The 7,917-nt window shown below is 43.0% G+C and overlaps 1 protein-coding gene across 1 annotated transcript in view; it reads right to left on the bottom strand.

The window, feature by feature from the left end:
* The window catches only part of GRIN2B (glutamate ionotropic receptor NMDA type subunit 2B), a 361,438-nt gene that overhangs the window by 218,066 nt on the left and 135,455 nt on the right, over window positions 1–7,917 (bottom strand). The window lies entirely within an intron of this gene.

The raw sequence follows: 7,917 nt of genomic DNA, 5'->3' as shown, positions 1-7,917 counted from the left end.
GAATGGAAGACAGGCTTTTTTTAAAAAAAAAAAAAAAAAAAAACTCACAATCTGAAGCACGTGTCACTGGCAGGGCTGACAAATGCAGCATGTGTGTTCTTTACACGGGACCCAAAAGATTTTGAGGCCTGAGTCAATGCTGAACTTGCTTTCTTTGCCTACTTGCCAATTTTACCTTTTCAGTGGAAAAAGAAGCATGCCTCAGTTTTCCTGACACCGAGACACATGAAATAGAGGAAAAAGAAGCATCAGGCGACCATTCAACTCCCGATGTATCCCCGGCTTCTCCAGAAGAGAATATAAAATGTATAGGTCACCCTTTTTTTGGCAAGTTCTCCAATTTACTTTAAAAAATTTTTATTTTATTGAAGTACAGTTGACTTACAATGTTGTGTTAATTTCTTCTGGAGAGCAAAGTGATTCAGGAATATATACATTTTTTTCATGTTCTTTCCCATTCTGGTTTATCACAGGATATTAAACATAGTTTCCTGTGCTATACAGTAGGACTCTATTGCTTACCCACCCTATATAGAATAGTTTGTATCTGCTAACCCCAAACTCCCAATCCGTTTCTCCCCCACCCACCTCTCCCTTGTCAACCACAAGTCTGTCTTCTACATCCATCTGTTTTATTTTGCAGATAAGTTATTTTCTGTAATGTATTAGATTCCACATGTAGCTGATATCATATGGTTTCTGTCCTTGTCTGACTTAATTCACTTAGTTTGGTCATCTTTAGGTCACCTTTTGGATTTAACACGTAAGACAGGATGGTGGGCTATTCTAGGGGGATTAACCCTGATGGCCCTTCTCCTCGCTGACTGGTTCTGAAGACACCACCAAACAGCCAGGGTGAAATAAAGTTGATATGAAAACAATGGCCGCAAGGAAAAGGAAACTGCTGTAAAGCACAAGAAACATTAAGAATGGCCATGGGTTCTCAGCCACGAAGAGCCACGGATCCCTCACTGTTCAAGGTCTGCAGTGCAGGGCAGTAACTACGCCTCCCTTTATCTGCCATTCACCTCCAGTGCAGAATGCAACATTGCCCTGTGCATTCCTGCCATGAAATCTGGAAAAAACACTCTAAATACTTAGAAATGAATAGCTAAACACATAATCCTACTTACATCACCAGTCACTGGGCAAATGCAAAATAAAGATTTGACTGTCTGCATGAGACATTCTCAATCAGCCTTAAGGAGCCAGCTTTCTATTAGAACATGCCTGGTCGAGCCCAAAAGAGGTACACATGTTGTGTGGCAATTAATAAACTCTTCTTAATAGTGATTAGTTCCTCCCTCCTGTTACTCTCTCAGTGTAGAGACACCAGAAGCTTCCATTTAAGAGCCCAGATCTGAAACCTGGAGATTGGGGGAGCATAAGTGTTCTGCATTCATTCCCTCCTGCTCACTCAACAAATCCCAAGTCTAGTGGCCTTAAGGGTCCACTGCAACATGCCACGTGTTCAGACAGGAGATATGATAAATGTAGGAGAAATAACAGGGTAGGTGGAAGACAGGGGCATCAAGGCCAGTGATCACAGTCACCTAATAATCACCTGCTTGGGAAGTATGTTAGGAGACTGTCACAGTTCTCACTCACAAATCACAAAAAGTCTTAACATAATAAAGCAGCATTTCTTTCTCTTCTTCTTATTCCTCTGGACAAACATACAGTTTCTTCTGTCCTGCAGTGTCTTTAATAAGACGGATGGCATCACTCTATTTTGAAAAATTCTGTCCTCCTTAATATACAATTTCAAAGCTGTGTCTTGGCATAGCTTTCTTGCTTGCTCACAGCAGTCAGAATACCACACATTATGAAACCATCTGCAATCCCCCCCACCCCCAACCAGAACATTCTCAAGCCCAACTCAGTGGGTTGCCATGAAGGAGAACTCCCCTGGCCTCCAGGGGTAGAGCTGTAAGATCAAGACAGCCCACTGTTTTTTTCTTATCTTACCTCTTACCCTGAGTCTTCCTCATTCTAAACTGCTTTTCCCTTCATTCTCTAACACTTTAGGGAGCAATTTCATTAAATGTAATAACAGTGTAGTAATACAAAGAACATCATTTTCTAGTGCTAATAACTTTAATTTTAAAACCACTTGTGTGCTCCAAAATTTCGTAAAGCCTCCATTTCTCATCAAGACCAGCAGACATCAAATTCAAAGCATTAAAGTTCTGTCTCTCTGGTGTTGGTAATCTAAGTACAGGGGAATTGAAATGCCATTTAAAGTCAGATTTGCTTTGATGCTCACGTTGCTGGCTATCCTGATGGAGACTCATTTCTGTGCATATAATAGACAAACAGAATGCCAGCAAAGGGACCCAAAACTGTATACAGAAAGTATGACCACCTGCAAGAGGACCAGCAGTGCATGACCCTCTAGGCACCCTTTCTAGAATTTCCTGTAGACCACCAACTCACGTACCTTCTGTATCCTTCCTACTGTTTCCTGTATTTACTCTTTCTGAATCAAATTTAAATTTATGGAATTAAAATTTCACAGCACTGATAGGGATCACAATTTTTAGACTGGTCATCAGGAAAGAATCAAAAGAAAATTCTCCCATTAGCACCTAGTTCAAGTCTGTGAAAATGCTATCATTGTCTTCCACCCTATTCTGTTCATTCTCTCTTGTGTGTACTCATGTTTGATTCTTTGTGACCCCATGGACAGTAACCCAACAGGCACCACTGTCCATGGAATTTTCCAAGCAAGAATACTGGAGTGGGCTGCCATTTCCTCCTCCAAGGGATCTTCCTAACCCAGGGACTGAACCCAAGTCTCCTGTATTGGCAGGCAGTTCCACTGTGCCCCCATTCTGGTTTTGGGGGGGCTATAAAAATGACAGCTGAACTGAGAACAGTTACTTGCAATCCTGGTTGCCTCTGAGAATCAACTTAGGAGCTTTTAATATGTGTGCATTCCCAGGCCCTTGGACTTCCCAGGTGATGCTAGTGGTAAAGAACCTGCTTGCCATTGCAGGAGACATAAAAGACACAGATTCAGTCCCTGGGTCGGAAGATCCCCTGGAGGAGGGCATGGCAACACACTCCAGTTTTCTTGCCTGGAGAATCCCATGGACAGAGGAGCCTGGCTAGCTACAATATGTAGGGTTGCAAGGAGTCAGACACGACTGAAGCATTCCCAGGCCCTTACCCCATCCTGTACACCTAAATCGGAATTTTGCTGTGGGGGACCCTGGGATCTGTACACAGTCTCTTAAACCTTTCAGGGAAATCCTAACACATGGGCAGGACTGAGAAGCACTGACATGGAAAACTCCAAACACAAGGAACTGAAGACAGCATGGTGGCAAGTCAGCACATCAGTACTTCCCCGAGGCTGTTGAGTCAGGATCAGGTGGCACACTTGAGAAGCCTCCTTTGTTTGGAAAGGGAAAAGGTTTATTTCTGATGATCACAGCAAACACAGCTTATTTGCATTACCTCACTTTCTGTTACTACTTCTACCCCAGCCACCCTGCCCCTGCTCTCGGGAAATATTTGTGGGACTCAGGACTCATTCCCCAGTAAGACCCAGCTTCTGGACCGGTCCGCCTGGTTTTGAGCACATAGTCAGTACTGACTGACGAAAGAATCAGTTCGTCATACTGATGAAAGAATCTGTAAAAAGCCAATCACATGGAGAATGGTTCAGAACACACAAGTATTCCACCCGGGTAGTCTGGGTTAATTTCTTTTTTAACTTTTTATTTTTTATCACCGAAGAATTGATGCTTTTGAACTGTGGTGCTGGAGAAGACTCTCGAGAGTCCCTTGGACTGCAAGGAGATCCAACCAGTCCATTCTAGAGGAGATCAATCCTGGGTGTTCATTGGAAGGACTGATGCTAAACCTGAAACTCCAATACTTTGGCCACCTCATGCGACGAGTTGACTCACTGGAAAAGAGTCTGATGCTGGGAAGGATTGGGGGCGGGAGGAGACGGGGACGACAGAGAATGAGATGGCTGGATGGCATCACCGACTCGATGGACATGAGTTTGAGTGAACTCCGGGAGTTGGTGATGGACAGAGAGGCCTGGCGTGCTGTGATTCATGGGGTCGCAAAGAGTCAGACACGACTGAGCGACTGAACTGAACTGAACTGATAGCCAATTAAAAATGTTGCAATAGTTTCGTAAATAGCGAAGGGACTCAGCTATACATATACACGTCTCCATTCTCCCCCAAACCACCCCTCCCATCCAGGCTGCCACATAACATTGAGCAGGGTTCCCTGTGCTGTACAGTAGGTGCTTGTAGATTATCCATTTTAAATATAGGTGTGTGTACATGTCCATCCCAAACTCCGTAACTCTCCCTTCCTCCTATCCTTTCCCCAGGCAACCATACTGAGTAAAGCAAGTCAGAGGAGAAATATCGTATGACATACTTTATATGTAGGAAATAAAAAGAAATGATACAAATGAAGTCACAAAACAGAAACAGACTCACAGACTTAGAGAAGGAACTGATGGTTGCTGGGTGAATTTTGGAATCTGCTGAATGTTTCTGTTCCGGGAAGCGCTTCCCTGAGGACTAAGCCAGCCGCTAGAGGTCGCTCCGAGCCAGAGCCTTGGTCAACTGGGCACCAAAGTAAAATCACAGGGAATTGAAGGCTGCTAGTAGCCTGGGAGTCATGGCAGCACTGTGGCTCCTATTTTTAAACTTGTTGGTGCGTGAGCACACGACATGCCTGCGGGGGGTGGGGGGAGGAATCTGATTCCCTTCCAAAGAATATTCTTTTATGAAGTTTTGAGTTTGCAGGTGGCTAATAATCTGTGACCGTGAGATCAAAGAATTCAGCTGGTATCAGCTATATTAGGATTCTTTTCTCCTCCTCAACTCCACTATCTCCTTCTCTATCAGAGGAGATCCCTCACAGTCTTGTGTCAGAAGGATCAGGCAATTCTGGAAACTTTTAACAAATGCATACTGAAATTCTGATCTTGGTTTCTGAGGCTCATTCCTCCAGTCTCTTCAGCAATTCACTCGGCGTTATAAGAAAAATCAGTCTAAACAAGGAGACGGAAAGAACTTTCTGTGGATGCTCCACTGCAAGTGATGCCAAGCAAACGGATGGTGTGTCATTTGTGTGGAGTGTGTCATTTGTATGCCTAGCACCCAGGGCCCAGCAGCGTGCAGGACGTAAAAAGGGGTCAAAAACTAACAATGAATATGATATTAAGAAGTAGAGAAAGTGACCCTCTTCGTATCATGTTTCTTTCACTCCCAAAGCGCTGCTTTTACTCTTACCCAGTCTCTAGCCAAGTATTACCCTTAAGCAAATGCAAACTTATCTGACCTGTCAAAAATGAATAGCAGCCTTGGAGGACATCTGTAAATCATGACAGGGGCCAAGGTCTTGTTTTGTTTTATTACAAGCCCTTGACAGTGTTTTTCCACATGCGTGTCACCTCCAGGAGCCTTGCCGGATCTCAGAACAGAAAGTCAGCTCTCACTTCAGTTCAAAGGACTTTCAGGTCCAAGAACACGACAAGTGGCTGTTTTTTCATATGCGTACTTAAAGGACTTTGGAATATGTAGGAATATGGGGGAAAAAAAATCAACTTTTCTCATTGAAAAGGAAGGTATAAGACAGACCACAGCAAGGCTGGGTGAACAGAGATGTGACACACTTTGGGATGGGAAGCAAAAGAAACAAACTCGGTCTGGAATGTCCTGAACACACGTGCACAGATATCTGTTTCCGGACTGTTCCCAGATTGATCACAGCTTCAGGACAAGAATTCAGTAGAGCAGTCAAGAAAGGATATTATTATCAAACTACTCCATGCCGAGGTCAATCACCCACATTACAGTCATGCCTAACCGACCTGACCTCCTCAGTCATGGAAAGATGGACAGTATGGGGCAAAGTACACCTGCAGCCCATCAAGACTTGGGTTTGAAACTCAAGTTTATCTGTATGTGGAGTAGGCAAGTGATGGAACCTTTCCAGATCTCGGTTTCTTTCTCTGAAAAATGGAAGTAATAATGCCTCTGAGCAGTACTTTTAAAATGAAATAGGGCTATATAAAACACTTGGCACAAAGTAGTCACTCAATAATCTTTTTTTAAGTAAATTTTCTAAATTGCTGAAGCTTCGTGTTTTTAAGTATCAAGCTTTTTCTTGATTATAGGAAGCATTTTCAAATGGAAAATTTCAGAAAGGTAGTATAGAGTTCACTGATGCCTTAAACAAAAGATAATCAATATAATTAAAGCTCTTATTGATGACTTAACAATACCTATGCTGTTTTGCTCTACAGGGATGCTCTACAGGGGGTATATGTTTTATAAGGCAGTCTGCCCCAAATGATCTTAGACAAATGTTCCTTTCAAGGTCTTCCACTGGGTTTTCCTAATACTTTCTGCACCTTATAATTGTATTTATTTCCTAATGCCATCAGCTCACCTACCCAACTCCCATCCTATTTATTATTTCTAAGCTGTTGTCATTTGGGAAATCAGAGAAGCTAGTTATCGCCAGACACAAATGGTCACCTACCAAACATAGGGCCTTGATTTTATCTCTCTAGTTAAGAGAACCTGGATTTTTAACTGGGCCTATTAATGCCCAGCTCAAAAATGAAATTAAACTAGACTAAGCTGAACTGCCAGCTTCTCTTGCAGCTAGCAGTGGCCATTGACAGATTTCTGACCAATGGGCTAGAAGTAAAGTATGGGCCTTCTGGGTGTTCTCCTTGAAAGGGAAAGAACTTGCCCTCCTTCCTTCCTAACTTCACTCTGCTGCTTGAAACAGGCATCTTTAGCATGGGGATAAAAGCCACACTGTATAAACAAAAGAGTAGAAAGCTAACAGGAGGAGTCTGGGGCCTGATGACCAGGCAGCCACCATACCAGTTCTGGACAAACCACCTAAAATATGTTCATGAATCTCGTTTAAACTGGGTTACAGATACTCTATACCACATTTAAACTAACTGCCCCACAAGCTTCTTAGAAATATGTATTAAAATTATAGTAAATGAACCCTTTAGATAAAATAGGCCACATTCATTTTATGGTAAGATTTTGTGTCAGTGGTTTTAGCTCAAAGCCCTTTTCTGCTTTCTTTGGGATTCTTGGTTATGTTCAGTGCATCCTATTGCTGAATTTATGACCCCTTCTCTCCCAGGTAAAGGAGGTAGGTCTATATGTGAACACATGTGAGATATGGGAACAAAACATAGCCTGTGGGGGGCTTTCCAGGTGCCTCAGTGGTAAAGAATCCACATGCAATGCAGGGCTATGGTTCATGGGGTAGCAAAAGAGTTGCACACAACTGAGTGACTAAACAAGGACTTCCCTGGTGGTCCAGTGGTTAAAAGTCTGCATTTCCAACTCAGGGGGTGCAGGTTCAATCCCTAGTAGGGGAACTAAGATCACACATGCTGTGTGGAGCTGCCAAAATTTTTATTTGGGCTTTCCACGAGGCTCAGTGATAAAGACTCCATCTGCAATGCAGGAGACTTGCAGGTGACAAGGGTTTGATCCCTGGGTTGGGAAGATCCCCTAGAGAAGGAAATGGCAACCCACTCCAGTATTCTTGCCTGGAGAATCCTATGGACAGAGGAGCCTGGTGGGCTACAGTCTATGGGGTCACAAAGAGTTGGACATGACTGAGCATGCGCGTGCGCGCACACACACACACACACACACACACAGCATGTGGGCTCACTCACCATTTTGAGTCATAATCTATAATACACACACTCAGATACCTGATTTTTTCTCTACCTACTCACAATGAGAGGAATTTGACTTATTAGTATAATCTATGTAATAATGAACTATATTATAATGCCATTATATTGTGCTATTCTGCTTGAACAAAAGTTTCTGATAGATTTTTGTTCAATGACCAAGCAAAGTAGGTAAGAATGTCTGGAAATCC

This window comes from Moschus berezovskii, chromosome 6 (genome assembly GCF_049115385.1).
Source record: "Moschus berezovskii isolate FMDL1 chromosome 6, NW_MosBer_1.0, whole genome shotgun sequence".
NCBI lineage: Eukaryota > Metazoa > Chordata > Mammalia > Artiodactyla > Moschidae > Moschus > Moschus berezovskii.
The sequence above is the reverse complement of the archived record's forward strand: the minus strand, read 5'-3'. Positions and strand labels throughout refer to the sequence as shown.